At 51.2% G+C, this 23,029-nt stretch overlaps 1 protein-coding gene across 4 annotated transcripts in view; it reads right to left on the reverse strand.

Moving 5' to 3' along the window:
- Positions 1-23,029, reverse strand: part of zbtb32 (zinc finger and BTB domain containing 32) — a 61,260-nt gene that overhangs the window by 34,792 nt on the left and 3,439 nt on the right. The window contains exon 2 of one of the 4 annotated variants that reach the window (XM_087980779.1): positions 12,341-12,604. The exons of the other annotated variants lie outside the window; for them this stretch is intronic. The gene's annotated coding sequence lies outside the window, so the exon portion shown is untranslated. The remainder of the gene's footprint in view (positions 1-12,340; positions 12,605-23,029) is intronic. 4 annotated transcript variants of the gene reach the window in all.

Raw genomic sequence — 23,029 nt, forward strand, 5'->3', positions numbered from 1 at the left:
CACACACAGACACTCACACACAGAAACACACACACACAGACACACACACACAGAAACACACACAGACACAAATACACACACAAACACACACAGAGACACACACACTCTCACACACAGACACACACACACTCTCACACACACACACACTCACACAGACACATACACTCTCTCACACACACAAACACACACTCACACACACACACTCACACACGCAGACACACACACACACTCACACAGACACACACATAGAAACACACACACACATGCAGACACTCTCACACACAGACACTAACTCACACACACAGACACACTCACACTCTCACACACAGACACACACACACTCACATGCACACATACGCACACACAGACACACCCACCCACCCACACACAGACTCACATACACACACAAACACACACATACACACGTACACACACACACTCATGCACACACTCACACACACACTCACACACACTCACACACACAGACACACTCACACACAGACACACTCACACTCTCACACACAGACACACATTCACACACACAGACACACACACACTCACATGCACACATACACACGCACACACACACTCATGCACACACTCACACACATACTCGCACACTCATGCACACACTCACGCACACAGACAGACACTCACACACACAGACACACTCACACTCTCACACACAGACACACACACACACTCACATGCACACATACGCACACACAGACACACCCACCCACCCACACACAGACTCACATACACACACAAACACACACATACACACACACACACACACTCATGCACACACTCACACACACACTCACACACTCGCACACACTCACACACACTCGCACACACAGACACACTCACACACAGACACACTCACACTCTCACACACAGACACACATTCACACACACAGACACACACACACTCACATGCACACATACACACGCACACACACACTCATGCACACACTCACACATACTCGCACACTCATGCACACACTCACACACACACTCACACACACAGACACACACTCACACACACAGACACACACACCCACACGCGCACACAGACACACACACAGAGACACACTCACACACACACAGACACACACCCACACACACATATGCACACATACAGACACACACCCACACTCACACACACCCACACGCACACACTCACTCACACACTCATGCACACACTCACACACACACTCACACACACAGACACACACACACAGGCACACTCACACTCTCACACACAAACACACACACTGACACACCCACCCACACAAACACACTCACATACACACACATACATACACATACACACACACACACACAGACTCGCACACACAGACACAAACACACACACACAGAGACTCACACACACAGACACATACACACAGACACACACACTCACACACCGACACACACACACACTCACACACACACTCTCACACACACACACTCTTACACACACAGACACACACACACTCTCACACACACAGACACACACTCACACACCCACCCCCACACACAGACACTCACTCACACACACACTCACACACACAGACACACACACTCACACACAGACACACACACTCACACACAGACACACACACACTCACACACACAGACACTCTCACACACACAGACACACTCACACACACAGACACACACACACAGACACACACACAGACACACACACAGACACACACTCACACACACAGACACACACTCACACACATATACGCACACATACACACTCACACACACACAGAGACACACACACCCACACACACACTCACACACACACCCGCACAAACAGATACACACACTCACATATACACACACTCACACACACAGACACACACACCCACTCACACTCACATACACACAGACACTCACACACACACACTCACACACACACTCAAACACAGACAGACACACACGCACAGACACACACTCACACACAGACACTCACACACAGACACACACACACAGACACACACGCACAGACACACACACACACAGAGACACTCACACACAGACACTCACACACACTCACAAACACAGACACACACAGACACAAACACACACACACACTCACACAGAGACTCTCACACACACAGACACACACACACAGACAATCACACAGACACAGACCCACACACACTTACACACACCCACACACACTCACACACAGACACACACACTTACACACACCCACACACACTCACACACAGACACACACACTTACACACACAGTCATACACACACACACTCACACACACACCCACACACACAGACACACACTCACACACACCCACAGACTCACACACACACACTTACACACGGACACACACACTCACACTCACACTGACACACACACTCACACAGACACAGACTCACAGACACACACACACTCTCACACACACACACTCTCACACACACACACACACAGACACACTCACTCACATATACACACAGACACACTCACACACACACAGACACACCAACACTCACACACATACTCACACACTCACGCACACACTCACACACACAGACACACACACACAGACACACACACCCACACGCGCACACAGACACACACAGAGACACACTCACACACACAGACACACACCCACACACACATATGCACACATACATACTCACTCACACACAGACACACACACACACTCACACACACCCACACGCACACACTCACACACTCATGCACACACTCACACACACAGACACACACACACAGACACACTCACACTCTCACACACAGACACACACACTGACACACCCACCCACACACACACACTCACATACACACACATACATACACATACACACGCACACACACACACTCACACACTCATGCACACACACACACACAGACACACACTCACACACAGACACACTCACACTCTCACACACAGACACACACTCACACACACAGACACACTCACACTCACATGCACACATACACACACACAGACATACACTCACAGACACTCACATACACACACACACATACACACGCACACACACACTCATGCACACACTCACACACACACTCACACACACAGACACACACTCACACACACACTCACACACAGACACACACTCACACACACAGACACACACACACACTCTCACACACACAGACACACACACATACGCACACAGACACACACTCACACACAGACACACACACATACGCACACAGACACACACTCACACACAGACACACACACAGAGACACACTCACACACACAGACACACACACAGACACACACCCACACACACATATGCACACATACACACTCACACACACACACAGACACACACACACTGACACACACCCACACTCAAACAGACACATACTCACATATACACAGACACACTCACACACACAGACACACCAACCCACACACACTCACACACATACTCACACACTCACGCACACACTCACACACACAGACACACACACACACACAGACACACACAGAGACACACTCACACACACAGACACACACCCACACACACATATGCACACATACATACTCACACACACACAGACACACACACACACTCACACACACCCACACGCACACACTCACACACACACTCACACACTCATGCACACACTCATACACACACACACACACAGACACACACACTGACACACCCACCCACACACACACACTCACATACACATACATACATACACATACACACGCACACACACACTCATGCACAGACTCACACACACACTCACACACTCATGCACACACACACTCACACTCACACACACAGACACACACTCACACACAGACACACTCACACTCTCACACACAGACACACACTCACACACACAGACACACTCACACTCACATGCACACATACACACACACAGACACACACACCCACAGACATACACTCACAGACACTCACATACACACACACATACACACGCACACACACACTCATGCACACACTCACACACACACTCACACACACAGACACACACTCACACACACACTCACACACAGACACACACTCACACACAGACACACACACATACGCACACAGACACACACTCACACAGACACACACACAGAGACACACTCACACACACAGACACACACACAGACACACACCCACACACACATATGCACACATACACACTCACACACACACAGACACACACACACTGACACACACCCACACCCACACACTCACACACACACACTCAAACAGACACATACTCACATATACACAGACACACGCACACACACACAGACACACACACACACAGACACACACACCCACACCCACACACACACACACACGCCCTCATCACACACACACTGGCACAAACACACAGACACACACACACACAATCACACACACAGACACACACACACACTCACACACACAGAGACACACACGCACAGACACACACAGACACTCACACACAGACACTCACACACACTCACAAACACAGACACACACACACACACACAGACACACACACAGACACAAACACACACACAGAGACTCACACACACAGACACATACACACACACACACTCACACACACACTCACACACACACTCTCACACATACACACACACACACACACTCACACACCCACCCCCACACACAGGCACTCACTCACACACACAGACACTCTCACACACACACTCACACACACAGACACACACACTCACACACAGACACACACACACTCACACACACAGACACTCTCACACACACAGACACACTCACACACAGACACTCACACACACACTCACACACAGACATACACACACAGACACACACACAGAGACACACTCACACACACAGACACACACACAGACACACACGCACACACATATAAGCACACATACACACTCACACACACAGAGACACACACACACTCACACACACACACACTCACACACACACACACACAAACAGACACACACACTCACATGTACACACACTCACACACACAGACACACACACCCACTCACACTCACATACACACAGACACTCACATACACAGACACTCACACTCTCACACACACACCCACACACACTCACACACATACACACACTCACACACACACGCACACAGACACTCACACACACACTCACACACAGACAGACACACACGCACAGACACACACACACACACACTCACACACACAGACACTCACACACAGACACACACACACACAGACACACACGCACAGACACACTCACACACACTCAGACACTCACACACAGACACTCACACACACTCACAAACACAGACACACACACAGACACAAACACACACACACTCACACAGAGACTCTCACACACACAGACACACACACACAGACAATCACACAGACACAGACCCACACACACTTACACACACCCACACACACTCACACAGACACACACACTTACACACACAGTCATACACACACACACTCACACACACACCCACACACACAGACACACACTCACACACACCCAGACTCACACACACACACTTACACACAGACACACACACTCACACTCACACAGACAAACACACTCACACAGACACACACACACACACTCAGACACTCACACACAGACACTCACACACACTCACAAACACAGACACACACACAGACACAAACACACACACACTCACACAGAGACTCTCACACACACAGACACACACACACAGACAATCACACAGACACAGACCCACACACACTTACACACACCCACACACACTCACACACAGACACACACACTTACACACACAGTCATACACACACACACTCACACACACACCCACACACACAGACACACACTCACACACACCCAGACTCACACACACACTTACACACAGACACACACACTCACACTCACACAGACAAACACACTCACACAGACACACACACACACACTCACAGACACACACACACACAGACACACTCACTCACATATACACACAGACACACTCACACACACACAGACACACCAACCCACACACCGTCACACACACACAGATGCACACACTCACGCACACATCCACACACACACACATATACACACACACTCACACACAGGCACAAACACACAGATACACACAAACACTCACGCACACACTCACACACACAGACACACTCACACACACAGACACACACACACTCACACACACAGACACAAACACACACACACAGACTCACACACACACACACAATCACACACACTCACACACATTCACACACACACACTCACCCACACACAGACACACACACGCGCACACACACGCACACACACACTCACACACACACAGAGACACACACACACACGCGCACACACACTCTCACACACACACAGAGACACACACACACAGACACACACACGCGCACACACACACGCACACACACTCACACAGACACACACACACACACACACACATGCGCGCGGACACACAGACACACACGCACATCCACTCACACAGACACACACGCGCACCCACTCACACAGACACTCACACACACTTATACACACAGACACACACACACACTCAGACACAGACACACACACACTCACACACACAGACACACACACTCAGACACACACACACATAAACACACTCACACACACTTATACACACAGACACACACACACTCAGACACAGACACACACACACTCACACACACACACACACACACTCACACAGACACACACACACATACATACACACGCACACACACACACGGACAGACACTCACATGCGCACAGACACACACACACACACACAGTCACACACATGCACGGACACACACAGACACACACACAGACACAAACACACTCACACAGACACACACACACACACTCATAGACACACACACAGACACACACACACATACACAGAGACACACACACACTCACATATACGCACACACAGACACACACACTCATACACACACTCACACACACACACACGGAAACACAGACACACACACTCACACACACACAGACATACACACGCACATACAGACACACATGCACACACACACAGAGACACACACACTCACACACACACACACACATACACATTCACACACACAGACTCACACTCACACATGCACACAGACCAACACACGCACACACAGACACTCACACACATACACACATACTCACACACAGGCACACACATGCACACACAGACACACACACATTCACAGACACACAGACACACATACTCACACACACACACACACAGACACACACAGATACACACATATACACACATACTGACACAGACACACACACGCACACACACACACAGACACTCACACTCACACACATACACACACAGACACAAACACACACACTCACATACCCACACACATACACACACAGACACAAACACACAGACACACACATTCACACACAACCCACACACACAGACAGAAACACACAGACACACACACTCACACACAACCCACACACACAGAAGTCACACAACACACAACTCATACACACAGACACAAACACACAACCCACACACACAACACATACAGACACAACACACAGACTCACACACATACAAACTCACACAGACACACACTCACACAACTCACACATCACACACGGACTGACACACACATACTCACACACAAATACACACCCACACACACACAACTCATACACACACTCACAAACTCACACACACAGACACACAGTCCATGGTGTAGAGCGGGAGGGAATGGGAAGGGGTTTGGGTCCATTGGGACGGTGTAGAGTGGGAGGGATTGGGAAGGGGTTTGGGGCCACTGGGATGGTGGACAGTGGGAATTAGTTGATTGGCTACCTGGGGAATCACATTGAGAAATACATGCTGACATGAAAGGGAGCTGTTTTAATCCCCCTACCCACTGCATGGACGTGACTGTCTTCATGTCTGATTCAGTGCACTAGCAGGACCTCGACAGTTTCCAAGTGACGAGTCAGATGTGAACGCTCAGGCTTCCTGAATAAGGCCAGCCTGAGGCTGCTGTGGTGAGGACATCACACACACATATGCAGGTCATTACACATCTAGCAAATCCACCATACAACCACTGCTGGTAATGACCGGGTGACAACGCACACAGCTAGCTCACTGAGTATCATCCCCTCTCGCTCTCCACCCTCACGCCTCAACCAAATGTTCATGGGTGGGAGGTACCATACCGCCAAGTCACAGGTACAGTACTGAGGGAGTGCCGCACTGTCGGAGGGTCAGTGCTGAGGGAGCGCCGCACTGTCGGAGGGTCAGTGCTGAGGGAGGGCCGCACTGTCGGAGGGTCAGTGCTGAGGGAGCGCCGCACTGTCGGAGGGTCAGTGCTGAGGGAGCGCCGCACTGTCGGAGGGTCAGTGCTGAGGGAGTGGGCACTGTCGGAGGGTCAGTGCTGAGGGAGTGTGCACTGTCGGAGGGTCAGTGCTGAGGGAGTGCCGCACTGTCGGAGGGTCAGTGCTGAGGGAGTGGGCACTGTCAGAGGATCAGTGCTGAGGGAGTGGGCACTGTCGGAGGGTCAGTGCTGAGGGAGTGGGCACTGTCGGAGGGTCAGTGCTGAGGGAGTGGGCACTGTCGGAGAGTCAGTGCTGAGGGAGTGGGCACTGTCGGAGGGTCAGTGCTGAGGGAGTGGGCACTGTCGGAGGGTCAGTGCTGAGGGAGCGGGCACTGTCGGAGGGTCAGTGCTGAGGGAGTGGGCACTGTCGGAGGGTCAGTGCTGAGGGAGTGGGCACTGTCGGAGAGTCAGTGCTGAGGGAGTGGGCACTGTCGGAGGGTCAGTGCTGAGGGAGTGGGCACTGTCGGAGGGTCAGTGCTGAGGGAGTGGGCACTGTCGGAGGGTCAGTGCTGAGGGAGTGGGCACTGTCGGAGGGTCAGTGCTGAGGGAGTGGGCACTGTCGGAGAGTCAGTGCCGAGGGAGTGGGCACTGTCAGAGGGTCAGTGCTGAGGGAGTGCCGCACTGTCGGAGGGTCAGTGCTGAGGGAGTGCCGCACTGTCGGAGGGTCAGTGCTGAGGGAGTGGGCACTGTCAGAGGGTCAGTGCTGAGGGAGTGCCGCACTGTCGGAGGGTCAGTGCTGAGGGAGTGTGCACTGTCGGAGGGTCAGTGCTGAGGGAGTGGGCACTGTCAGAGGGTCAGTGCTGAGGGAGTGCCGCACTGTCGGAGGGTCAGTGCTGAGGGAGTGCCGCACTGTCGGAGGGTCAGTGCTGAGGGAGTGGGCACTGTCGGAGGGTCAGTGCTGAGGGAGTGCCGCACTGTCGGAGGGTCAGTGCTGAGGGAATGGGCACTGTCAGAGGGTCAGTGCTGAGGGAGTGCCGCACTGTCAGAGGGTCAGTGCTGAGGGAGTGCCGCACTGTCGGAGGGTCAGTGCTGAGGGAGTGGGCACTGTCGGAGGATCCGTGCTGAGGGAGTTGGCACTGTCGGAGGGTCAGTACTGAGGGAGTGGGCACTGTCGGAGGGTCAGTGCTGAGGGAGCGCCGCACTGTCGGAGGGTCAGTGCTGAGGGAGTAGGCACTGTCGGAGGGTCAGTGCTGAGGGAGTGGGCACTGTCGGAAGGTCAGTGCTGAGGGAGTCCACACTGTCAGAGGGTCAGTGCTGAGGGAGTGGGCACTGTCGGAGGGTCAGTGCTGAGGGAGCGGGCACTGTCAGAGGGTCAGTGCTGAGGGATTGGGCACTGTCGGAGGGTCAGTGCTGAGGGAGCGGGCACTGTCGGAGGGTCAGTGCTGAGGGAGTGCCGCACTGTCGGAGTGTCAGTGCTGAGGGAGTGCCGCACTGTCGGAGGGTCAGTGCTGAGGGAGTGCCGCACTGTCAGAGGGTCAGTGCTGAGGGAGTGGGGACTGTCGGAGGGTCAGTGCTGAGGGAGTGGGCACTGTCAGAGGGTCAACTGCTGAGGGAGTGGGCACTGTCGGAGGGTCAGTGCTGAGGGAGTGGGCACTGTCGGAGGGTCAGTGCTGAGGGAGTGGGCACTGTCGGAGGGTCAGTGCTGAGGGAGTGGGCACTGTCGGAGGGTCAGTGCTGAGGGAGTGGGCACTGTCGGAGGGTCAGTGCTGAGGGAGTGGGCACTGTCGGAGGGTCAGTGCTGAGGGAGTGGGCACTGTCGGAGGGTCAGTGCTGAGGGAGTGGGCACTGCCGGAGGGTCAGTGCTGAGGGTTGCGTTTATTGAACACCCAGTCTCCTCCCGAATCCCAATCCCAGATGGGACTCCCATCCACTGAATGTGACATGGGCCGGGAACTCGGGAAAAATTCTCGGGAACAGTGATTCTTAGCTTTGCCAAGAAAAGTAATCAGTGTGTTCACGATGTTCGGATGGAATTGTAAGAGTTTTGATCGACAGCTGCACTTGTTTGTAGAAGCTGTTTTTGTAAACACTTCTTTCTGTCAAACCAAGAAATACACTGACAAACTCAAACTGTTACTTTCACAAGACCAACGAAGCTGTTCAATAAATCTTGAGGCTGGTACGATAACATCTGTGAACTGTGAATCAGAACATCGCACAGACCCCCTCAGGCAGATGCTGAAGGCTTCTCTCAGCATTTTCTGTCTTGTTTACTGGCCCAGTACGTTTGTGCACTGACACTATGTCTGGGTGATTAATCTCACCCTTCTCTCTGTTCCGAGTCTGGCGGTCAAACTCACTGTCATCTGCACACAGCCTGAGGCCAACCTGCCCTTCCCTCTCCTTGTGCCAGACTCGAGGGCACTTGGCTCACTGAGCTGTGCCCCTCTGAACCCACACAGCACGCACCCTGACCGCACACTGTCACCTCGATTTCAGGCTCACTCCCCTCTCCATATAGACAAGTAACATCAGACTTTTACACAACCCACCGTATCACCCACCCAGCCTCATCCTTCTCGGTTTCCATCAGCTCTTCCAGCCCCTACACCCCCTCCCTATCTCTGTAACCCCCTCCACCCCCTCTCTATCTCTGTAACCCCCTTCTGCCCCTCCCTATCTCTGTAACCCCCTCCAGCACCTACACCCCCTCCCTATCTCTGTAACCCCCTCCAGCACCTACACCCCCTCCCTATCTCTGTAACCACCTCCAGCCCCTCCCTATCTCTGTAACCCCCTCCAGCCCCTACACCCCCTCCCTATCTCTGTGACCCCCTCCAGCCCGTACACCCCCTCCCTATCTCTGTATCCCCCTCCAGCCCCTACACCCCCTCCCTATCTCTATAATCCCCTCCAGCCCCTACACCCCCTCCCTATCTCTGTATCCCCCTCCAGCCCCTACACCCCCTCCCTATCTCTGTATCCCCCTCCAGCCCCTACACCCCCTCCCTATCTCTATAATCCCCTCCAGCCCCTACACCCCCTCCCTATCTCTGTATCCCCCTCCAGCCCCTACACCCCCTCCCTATCTCTGTATCCCCCTCCAGCCCCTACACCCCCTCCCTATCTCTGTATCCCCCTCCAGCCCCTACACCCCCTCCCTATCTCTATAATCCCCTCCAGCCCCTACACCCCCTCCCTATCTCTGTATCCCCCTCCAGCCCCTACACCCCCTCCCTATCTCTGTAATCTCCACCAGGTCAGATCCAAGCTCTGCAGTCCTGCCACATCCAGTCAGTGAATTAAACAACTCACCGGAGGACGGGGCTCCACACATCTTCCCCTCCTCAATGATGGAGGAGCCCAGGCCATCAGGGTCAAAGGTAAGGCTGGAGCTTCCACAGCGATCCTCAGCCTGAATTGCCGAGTGGATGATCCATCTCAGCCTCCTCCAGCCTCACGGAAACCAGGCTCCAGCCAATTCCATTCACTCCACGGGATATCCCAGAGATCCTGGACACTGCAAAGGCTATGGGCCCTGAGAACATTCCAGCGATGGGACTGAAGGCTTGTGCTCCACAACTGGCCGCTCCCCTCACCAAGCTGTTCCAGTCCAGGGACAACACTGGCATCTACCCGACCCAGGTATGTCCCCGTACATAAATACAGGAACAAATCCCAACCCGGCCCATTCCTGCCCCATCCGTCTCCTCTCCAGCATCAGGGCTCAGTAACAGGGCTATCACACAGCACCCGCTCAGCAATAACCTGCTCAGTGACGCCCAGTTTGGGTTCCCCCGGGGTCACTCAGCTCCTGACCTCATTCCAGCCTTGGGTCAAACAAGGATAGAAGGAGCTGAATTCCCGAAGGGAGGGGAGAGGGACATCCCTTGGCATCGAGGCTGCATTCGACCGAGTGTGGCATCACGGAGCCCTGGCAAAACGGGTTTCGGGGGCAAACGCTACGCTGGTTAGAGTCATACCTGACACACAGGAAGATGGTGGTGGTTGTTGGAGGGTCAGCCATCTCAGCTCCAGGACATCTCTGCAGGAGTCTCTCAGGATAGTGTCCTCGAGCCAACCATCTTCAGCTGCATCATCGATGACCCTCCCTCCGTCAGAAGGTCAGGAGTGGGAATGGTCACTGATCATTGCACCGTGTTCAGCCCCATTCACCACCACTCCCTCAGATGGTGAAGCAGTTCATGGTGAAATCCACCAAGGTCTGGGCAAAGTCCAGGCTTGGGCTGGCAAGTGACACAGGGAATTTGAACACAAAATAACAGCTACTGGGAGTGAGTTGGAGCATAATCTAATCAAAGGAAGCTGGGTGCTATACAAGAGGAGGTGATGACCCAGTGGTATTATTGCTGGACTGTTAATCCAGAGACTCAGGCAATTCTCTGGATATACAGGTTCAAACACCAACATAGCACTTGAGGGAATTTTAATTCAATGAAGAATTTGGAATTAAGAATCCATTGTCAGGAAAAACCATCTGTGTCACAAATGTCCTTTCGGGAAGGAAACTGCCATCCTAACCTGGTCTGGCCCACACATGACTCCTGACCACACAAGTGTGATTGATTCTTGGATACCCACTGGACAAATAGGGAGGGACAATAAATGCTGACCTAGCCAGAGATGCTCAGATCTGTGAATGAATAAAAAACAGATAACAGCTCCCTGGATGGGAGTTACAGACTGGAATCGAATCGGGGGGTTCAGGGTGGTTTATATACAGAATAACAGATACCCCGGGAGGGAGTTACAGACTGGAATCTAATTGAGGGGTTCGGGTTGGTTTATATACAGAATAACAGATACCCCGGGAGGGAGTTACAGACTGGAATCTAATCGAGGGGTTGGGGGGGGGTTTATATACAGAATAACAGATACCCCAGGAGGGAGTTACAGACTGGAATCTAATTGAGGGGTTCGGGGAGGTTTATATACAGAATAACAGATACCCGGGAGGGAGTTACAGACTGGAATCTAATTGAGGGGTTCGGGTTGGTTTATATACAGAATAACAGATACCCCGGGAGGGAGTTACAGACTGGAATCTAATCGAGGGGTTGGGGGGGATTTATATACAGAATAACAGATACCCCAAGAGGGAGTTACAGACTGGAATCTAATGGAGGGGTTCGGGGAGGTTTATATACAGAATAACAGATACCCCGGGAGGGAGTTACAGACTGGAATCTAATCGAGGGGTTCGGGGAGGTTTATATACAGAATAACAGATACCCGGGAGGGAGTTACAGACTGGAATCTAATCGAGGGGTTCGGGGTGGTTTATATACAGAATAACAGATACCCCGGGAGGGAGTTACAGACTGGAATCTAATCGAGGGGTTCGGGGTGGTTTATATACAGAATAACAGATACCCCGGGAGGGAGTTACAGACTGGAATCTAATCGAGGGGTTCGGGGTGGGTTATATACAGAATAACAGATACCCCGGGAGGGAGTTACAGACTGGAATCTAATCGAAGGGTTCAGGATGGTTTATATACAGAATAACAGATACCCGGGAGGGAGTTACAGACTGGAATCTAACCGAGGGGTTCGGGGAGGTTTATATACAGAATAACAGATACCCCGGGAGGGAGTTACAGACTGGAATCTAATCGAGGGGTTCGGGGAGGTTTATATACAGAATAACAGATACCCGGGAGGGAGTTACAGACTGGAATCTAACCGAGGGGTTCGGGGAGGTTTATATACAGAATAACAGATACCCCGGGAGGGAGTTACAGACTGGAATCTAATCGAGGGGTTCGGGGTGGTTTATATACAGAATAACAGATACCCGGGAGGGAGTTACAGACTGGAATCTAACCGAGGGGTTCTGGGAGGTTTATATACAGAATAACAGATACCCGGGAGGGAGTTACAGACTGGAATCTAACCGAGGGGTTCGGGGAGGTTTATATACAGAATAACAGATACCCCGGGAGGGAGTTACAGACTGGAATCTAATCGAGGGGTTCGGGGTGGGTTATATACAGAATAACAGATACCCCGGGAGGGAGTTACAGACTGGAATCTAATCGAGGGGTTCAGGATGGTTTATATACAGAATAACAGATACCCGGGAGGGAGTTACAGACTGGAATCTATCCGAGGGGTTCGGGGAGGTTTATATACAGAATAACAGATACCCCGGGAGGGAGTTACAGACTGGAATCTAATTGAGGGGTTCGGGGAGGTTTATATACAGAATAACAGATACCCGGGAGGGAGTTACAGACTGGAATCTAACCGAGGGGTTCGGGGAGGTTTATATACAGAATAACAGATACCCCGGGAGTGAGTTACAGACTGGAATCTAACCGAGGGGTTCGGGGAGGTTTATATACAGAATAACAGATACCCGGGAGGGAGTTACAGACTGGAATCTAATCGAGGGGTTCGGGGTGGTTTATATACAGAATAACAGATACCCCGGGAGTGAGTTACAGACTGGAATCTAACCGAGGGGTTCGGGGAGGTTTATATACAGAATAACAGATACCCCGGGAGGGAGTTACAGACTGGAATCTAATCGAGGGGTTCGGGGTGGGTTATATACAGAATAACAGATACCCCGGGAGGGAGTTACAGACTGGAATCTAATCGAGGGGTTCAGGATGGTTTATATACAGAATAACAGATACCCGGGAGGGAGTTACAGACTGGAATCTAACCGAGGGGTAGGGGGTGGTTTATATACAGAATAACAGATACCCCGGGAGGGAGTTACAGTCTGGAATCTAATCGAGGGGTTCAGGGTGGTTTATATACAGAATAACAGATACCCGGGAGGGAGTTACAGACTGGAATCTAACCGAGGGGTAGGGGGTGGTTTATATACAGAATAACAGATACCCGGGAGGGAGTTACAGACTGGAATCTAACCGAGGGGTAGGGGGTGGTTTATATACAGAATAACAGATACCCCGGGAGGGAGTTACAGACTGGAATCTAATCGAGGTGTTCAGGGTGGTTTATATACAGAATAACAGATACCCCGGGAGGGAGTTACAGACTGGAATCTAATCGAGGGGTTCGGGGTGGGGTTTATATACAGAATAACAGATACCCCAGGAGGGAGTTAGAGACTGGAATCTAATCGAGGTGTTCAGGGTGTTTATACATTAACTTGCTGATAGTTCCGGTGGTTATTGAAGCTCGGAGCTGAGGTTTACATGAAGGTCTATAACGATCTTGATCTGGAAGGTGCTGAGTGTAGTTTCGTTCTTTGTCTTTTGAGGTTACCGTCTGTGTACAGTATTGGTTTGTGTCATTGTGGCCCTGACATTGCCTCCTCCACCCGCTGTGACACAGCATGGCAGGCTCAGTGCAAGAAATCACACCCTCATCTGAAACAGCAGTCCCACTATCAACCGGCTGCGAAATGCAAGCGTTCACTCGTGGTGCAAGAGAACACCTTCAAACACACCAGAATCTGAACATATCTGAAAGACGTTTCTCTCTCTCTCTCATGTTCCCATCCCTTTTCATGTGCTGTTGACTTTCTCTCAAATCACCTTCATTCTGCAGTCTCTGTCTCTTCTCGTCTCTCACTCTCTCCACTCCTACCTTTGCTTACTTTCACAGTACCTCAATCCTTCCCTCGTTCCCTCTGTTCCTCCCCCACTCTCTCTCCTTCCCTCTCTGACCCGACCAGTATCCCTCACTACGTTCTATAACCCTCTCCCTGACATCCTATTGACTGTCCACGTGTGATTTATACCCAGAATAACAGAAACCTGGGAGTGAGGTCCAGACTGGAATCTGATCCAGTAAGGTTGTTTGATGGGGGGTCACTGTAGAGGGAGCTTTACTCTGTATCTAACCCCGTGCTGTCCCTGTCCCTGGGAGTGTTTGATGGGGGGTCACTGTAGAGGGAGCTTTACGCTGTATCTAACCCCGTGCTGTCACTGTCCTGGGGGTGTTTGATGAGGGGACAGTGTAGAGGAAGCCTTACTCTGTATCTAACCCCGTGCTGTCCCTGTCCATGGGAGTGTTTGATGGGGGACAGTGTAGAGGGAGCTTTACTCTGTATCTAACCCCGTGCTGTCCCTGTCCCTGGGAGTGTTTGATGGGGGACAGTGTAGAGGCAGCTTTACTCTGTATCTAACCCCGTGCTGTCCCTGTCCCTGGGAGTGTTTGATGGGGGGACAGTGTAGAGGAAGCTTTACTCTATATCTAACCCCATGCTGTCCCTGTCCCTGGGAGTGTTTGATGGGGGACAGTGTAGAGGGAGCTTTACTCTGTATCTAACCCCATGCTGCCCCTGTCCTGAGAGTGTTTGATGGGGGACAGTGTAGAGGGAGCTTTACTCTGTATCTAACCCCATGCTGCCCCTGTCCTGAGAGGGTTTGATGGGGGACAGTGTAGAAGGAGCTTTACGCCATATCTAACCGTGTCCTGTTGCAGATTATCTATTAAACTCTGGGAATTGGAGATTGTCAGAGGCTGGGAAACTGCTCACTGAACCTCGGGTCAGTACATCCTCAGCTCCCGACATTCCAAGAGAGGGACTCGAATGTGAGAATCTCATCCCCACAGCTTGGCCTGATCTTGCTCTGCATCAATGGGAGGTCCTGGCGGGAGACAGAGGATTCCTTCTGGGGAGAATCCGAAGGGAGTGAGGATGGTCGGGAAGCCACAGCGGATGGCTGCACCCTCTCTATTCACCCCTCACCCCCCCAAGGCCATAGCTTGGTGAACGGAGCCCATCTCCACCTCCACACCATTGCGTTGCCAGCATGTTCTGCTGTCATCGACTGCGAGCTCAACTCGAAACTGCTTCACCATCGATCGCAACAACAGGAAACTCAGAGCCTACACCACCCCAGCCCAATACCGCCATCGCAACTCCAGAAATTACTAACCGGTCCGTGGCCAAACTCTCCCTACACCTCACTCTCCTCCTTCTCAGTCATATACACTCTCTCTATTCCTCGTCTGTATTTCAGGCTCTCTCCCTCCCCACCCCTCTCCTTCTCCAACCCTCTTTCTCACTTTCACTCCCCTCACTGTCTTCCTGCCTCCTCTAACTCTCTCTCTCTCTCTCTCTCTCTCTGTGTCTCTCTCCCCACCCCCTTCTTCATCTCCCTCCTCTCCCTTCTCTCTTCCATCTCTCTCTGGCTCTCTTCCCACTCTGTCATTCCACCACTCTCTCTCTCTCTCGTGCTCTGTCTATCTCTCCCCTGCCCTTTCTGTCTCCCTCTCTTTCCACTCCTTCTCTGGCTCTCTCACCTCTCTCTCTGCAGCTCTCTTCTCTCTCTCCCCCCACCCCCCCATCTCTCTCTTTCTCCCCCCTCTCTTTCTCTCTCAATCTCCCATCTCTCACTCTCCCCTCTCTCTCTGTCTCCCTCTCTCTCTCAACCCCCCTCTCTCTCTCCCTTGCCTCTCTCTCTCTCTCTGGCTCCCTCCCTTCTCTCTATTTCTCTCTTCCCCCTCTCTCTCTCCCCTTCTCTCTCTCTTTCTCTTTCCCCCTCTTTCTCCCCTCTCTCTCTCTTCCCCCCACTCTGTCTCTCTCCTCACTCTCTCTCTCTCCCCTCTCTCTCTCTCCCTTCTCTCCCCGCTCACTCTTTCTATCGCCCCTCTCTCTCCCCCTCCCCCAACCTCTCTGGCTGTCCCCTCTCTCTTTTTCTCTTCCCTCTACCGCCCCCCCACTCTCTGACTCTCTCCCCTCTCTCTTTCTCTCTCTCCATCTCTTCCCTCCCTCTCACTCTGTCTATCCCCCCCTCCCCTCCCTCTCTCCTGTCTCTCTCTCTCTGTCTCCCCCATCTCTTCCCCCCTCTCTCTCTCTCCTCTCTCTTTGGCTCTCTCTCTCTCTCTCTAGCTCTCCGTCCCCTTTCTCTTTGGATCTCTCCCCTCCCTCTCTGCACATTCCTGTCTTTCTCTCCATCATTCCACTGTTCTCTCTCTCCCCTGCCCTTTCTCTCTCCCTCTCTTTCTCTGTCTCTTTCTCTCTTTCTCTGACCATTCTCTCTGTTCCCCAACCTCTCGCGCTCTCTAATTCCCCCATGCTCTCTCTCTGTCTCTCTCTCTCTCTTTCTCTCCGTCCACCCTCTCTGCTCCTCTCTCTTTCAGTCTCTCTCTCTCTTTATCCCCGTTTCACTCTCTGCCCATTCTCTCTTGCTCTAACATTCCCCCAGCTCTCCCCTTCCTGGATACAGTGAACATCCAAGGTCTTTTCCCTGGGGTGGGGGAACTAGAGGGGCATAGGTTTAGGGGGAAGAGGAGAAAGATATAAAAGAGACCTAAGGGGCAACATTTTCACCCAGAGGGTGGTACGTGTGTGGAATGAGCTTCCAGAGGAAGTGGTGGAGGCTGGTACAATGACAGCATTTAAAAGGCATCTGGATGGGGACATGAATAGGAAGGGTTTGGAGGGATATGGGCCGGGTGCTGGCAGGTGGGACTAGATTGGATTGGGATATCTGGGTCAGCATGGACGGGATGGGCCGAAGGGTCTGTTTCCGTGCTGTACATCTCTATGACTCGATTAGCGTTAACTGGCACTCTCGCCACGGATGCTGCATGACCCACTGTGATCTCCAGTATTTATTGTTTCCAATACACACACCAGCCTCTGCAGTAATTCACTCCTCCTCCTTCCGCACTCACCTCACTCTTTCCTTCTCTCTCTCACTCTCTCTCTCTCTCTCCATCGCCCTTCCCTCTCTTCCTGGCACAACACCCTGCCCTCCCCCTCCTCGTCCACAGTCGCACCCACGGACGGCAGCACTGGGCATCACCAGGCCTGCAAGAGGACGGCCAAGTTCAGGGAGATGCAAGTGTGACCTTCCACCTCTCAGATGCAGGCTCAGAGGCAGCTCTGTGTCAGGGAAGGAAGGGAGGGAGAAGCCAGGAGAAATCCCGCCACATAGTTTCGGGTTTCGGTGTAACCGAGACGCTGTGTGTGGCACTGAGGGTGTGGTTACCTTTCTACTGTTATGGTAAGGGATGTGAGATTGAGTAACTGCTGTTAAGCTGCTCAGGATGCGAGTTGGTTACAAATTGTGGTGAAAAAAAATGTCCTGTCAATGCAGAGGTGTGATAGCAACTGCACACACCTCCAAATCGTACCAGATTTTGAACATTATTTGCATCCCATGGCTCAGTACAGGAGACTGCAGAAACCTTTGCAACACCCTTACTGCAGGGTATCTGTTATTCTGTATATAATCCACCCCGAACCCATCGATTAGATCCCAGTCTGTAACTCCCTCCCGGGGTATCTGTTATTCTGTATATAATCCACCCCGAACACCTCGATTAGATTCCAGTCTGTAACTCCCTCCTGGGGTATCTGTTATTCTGTATATAATCCACCCCGAACCCCTCGATTAGATCCCAGTCTGTAACTCCCTCCCGGGGTATCTGTTATTCTGTATATAAACCACCACGAACCCATCGATTAGATCCCAGTCTGTAACTCCCTCCCGGGGTATCTGTTATTCTGTATATAATCCACCACGAACCCATCGATTAGATCCCAGTCTGTAACTCCCTCCTGGGGTATCTGTTATTCTGTATATAATCCACCCCGAACCCCTCGATTAGATCCCAGTCTGTAACTCCCTCCCGGGTATCTGTTATTCTGTATATAATCCACCCCGAACCCCTCAATAAGATTCCAGTCTGAAACTCCCTCCCGGGGTATCTGTTATTTTGTATATAATCCACCCCGAACCCCTCGATTAGATTCCAGTCTTTAAATCCCTCCCGGGGTATCTGTTATTCTGTATATAAACCCCCCTGAACCCCTCGATTAGATTCCAGTCTGTAACTCCCTCCCGGGGTATCTGTTATTCTGTATATAAACCACCCCGAACCCCTCGATTAGATTCCAGTCTGTAACTCCCTCCCGGGTATCTGTTATTCTGTATATAAACCACCCCAAAACCCTCGATTAGATTCCAGTCTGTAACTTCCTCCTGGGGTATCTGTTATTCTGTATATAAACCACCCCGAACCCCTCGATTAGATTCCAGTCTGTAACTCCCTCCCGGGTATCTGTTATTCTGTATATAAACCACCCCAAAACCCTCGATTAGATTCCAGTCTGTAACTCCCTCCCGGGTATCTGTTATTCTGTATATAAACCACCCCGAACCCCTCGATTAGATTCCAGTCTTTAACTCCCTCCCGGGTATCTGTTATTCTGTATATGAACCACCCCAAAACCCTCGATTAGATTCCAGTCTGTAACTCCCTCGCGGGGTATCTGTTATTCTGTATATAATCCACCTCGAACCCCTCGATTAGATTCCAGTCTGTAACTCTCTCCCGGGTATCTGTTATTCTGTATATAAACCACCCCGAACCCCTCGATTAGATTCCAGTCTGTAACTCCCTCCCGGGTATCTGTCATTCTGTATATAATCCACCCCGAACCCCTCGATTAGATTCCAGTCTGAAACTCCCTCCCGGGGTATCTGTTATTCTGTATATAAACCACCCCGAACCCCTCGATTAGATTCCAGTCTGTAACGCCCTCCTGGGTATCTGTTATTCTGTATATAACCCACCCCGAACCCCTCGATTAGATTCCAGTCTGTAACTCCCTCCCGGATATATGTTATTCTGTATATAAACCAACCCGAACCCCTCAATTAGATCCCAGTCTGTAACTCCCTCCCGGGGTATCTGTTATTCTGTATATAAACCACCCCGAACCCCTCGATTAGATTCCAGTCTGTAACGCCCTCCTGGATATCTGTTATTCTGTATATAAACCACCCCGAACCCCTCAATTAGATCCCAGTCTGTAACTCCCTCCCGGGGTATCTGTTATATTGTATATAAACCACCCCGAACCCCTCGATTAGATTCCAATCTGTAACTCCCTCCCAGGTATTTGTTATTCTGTATATATCCCACCCCGAACCCCTCGATTAGATTCCAGTCTGTAACTCCCTCCCGGGTATCTGTTATTCTGTATATAAACCCCCCCGAATCCCTCGATTAGATTCCAATCTGTAACTCCCTCCCCGGGTATCTGTTATGCTGTATATAAACCCCCCCGAACCCCTCGATTAGATTCCAATCTGTAACTCCCTCCCGGGGTATCTGTTATTCTGTATATAAACCCCCCCAAACCCCTCGATTAGATTCCAGTCTGGAACTCCCTCCCGGGTATCTGTTATTCTGTATATAAACCACCCCGAACCCCTCGATTAGATTCCAGTCTGTAACTCCCACCCGGGGTATCTGTTATTCTGTATATAAACCCCCCCGAATCCCTCGATTAGATTCCAATCTGTAACTCCCTCCCGGGGTATCTGTTATTCTGTATATAAACCACCCCGAACTCCTCGATTAGATCCCAGTCTGTAACTCCCTTCCGGGTATCTGTTATTCTGTATATAAACCACCCCGAACCCCTCGATTAGATTCCAGTCTATAACTCCCTCCCGGGGTATCTGTTATTCTGTATATAAACCACCCCGAACCCCTCGATTAGATTCCAGTCTGTAACTCCCTCCCAGGTATCTGTTATTGTGTATATAAACCACCCCGAACCCCTCGATTAGATTCCAGTCTGTAACTCCCTCCCAGGTATCTGTTATTGTGTATATAAACCACCCCGAATCCCTCGATTAGATTCCAGTCTGTAACTCCCTCCCGGGGTATTTGTTATTCTGTATATAAACCACCCCGAACCCGTCGATTAGATTCCAGTCTCTAACTCCCTCCCGGGGTATCTGTTAATCTGTATATAAACCACCCCGAACCCGTCGATTAGATTCCAGTCTGTAACTCCCTCCCGGGTATCTGTTATTCTGTATATAAACCACCCCGAACCCCTCGATTAGATTCCAGTTTGTAACTCCCTCCCGGGTATCTGTTATTCTGTATATAAACCACCCCTAACCCCTTGATTAGATTCCAGTCTGTAACTCCCTCCCGGGTATCTGTTATTCTGTATATAAACCACACTGATCCCCTCGATTAGATTCCAGTCTGTAATTCCCTCCCGGGTATCTGTTGTTCTGTATATAAACCTCCCCGAACCCCTCGATTAGATTCCAGTCTGTAACGCCCTCCAGGTATCTGATATTCTGTGTATAAACCACCCTGAACCCCTCGATTAGATTCCAGTCTGTAACTCCCTCCCGGGTATCTGTTATTCTGTATATAAACCACCCCGAACCCCTCGATTCGATTCCAGTCTGTAACTCCCTCCCGGGGTATCTGTTATTCTGTATATAACCCACCCTGAACCCCTCGATTAGATTCCAGTCTGTAACTCCCTCCCGGGTATCTGTTATTCTGTATATAAACCACCCCGAACCCCTCGATTAGATTCCAGCCTGTAACTCCCTCCCGGGTATCTGTTATTCTGTATATAAACCACCCCGAACCCCTCGATTAGATCCCAGTCTGTAACTCCCTCCCGGGTATCTGTTATTCTGTATATAAGCCACCCTGAACCCCTCGATGAGATTCCAGTCTGTAACTCCCTCCCGGGGTATCTGTTATTCTGTATATAAACCACCCCGAACCCCTCGATTAGATTCCAGTCTGTAACTCCCTCCCGGGGTATCTGTTATTCTGTATATAAACCAACCCGAACCCCTCGATTAGATTTCAGTCTGTAACTCCCTCCCGGGGTATCTGTTATTCTGTATATAAACCCCCCCGAACCCCTCGATTAGATT

The sequence above is a fragment of the Chiloscyllium plagiosum genome, unplaced genomic scaffold (assembly GCF_037043375.1).
Source record: "Chiloscyllium plagiosum isolate Xiang-an unplaced genomic scaffold, Cpla_swu_hap1 HiC_scaffold_38, whole genome shotgun sequence".
NCBI lineage: Eukaryota > Metazoa > Chordata > Chondrichthyes > Orectolobiformes > Hemiscylliidae > Chiloscyllium > Chiloscyllium plagiosum.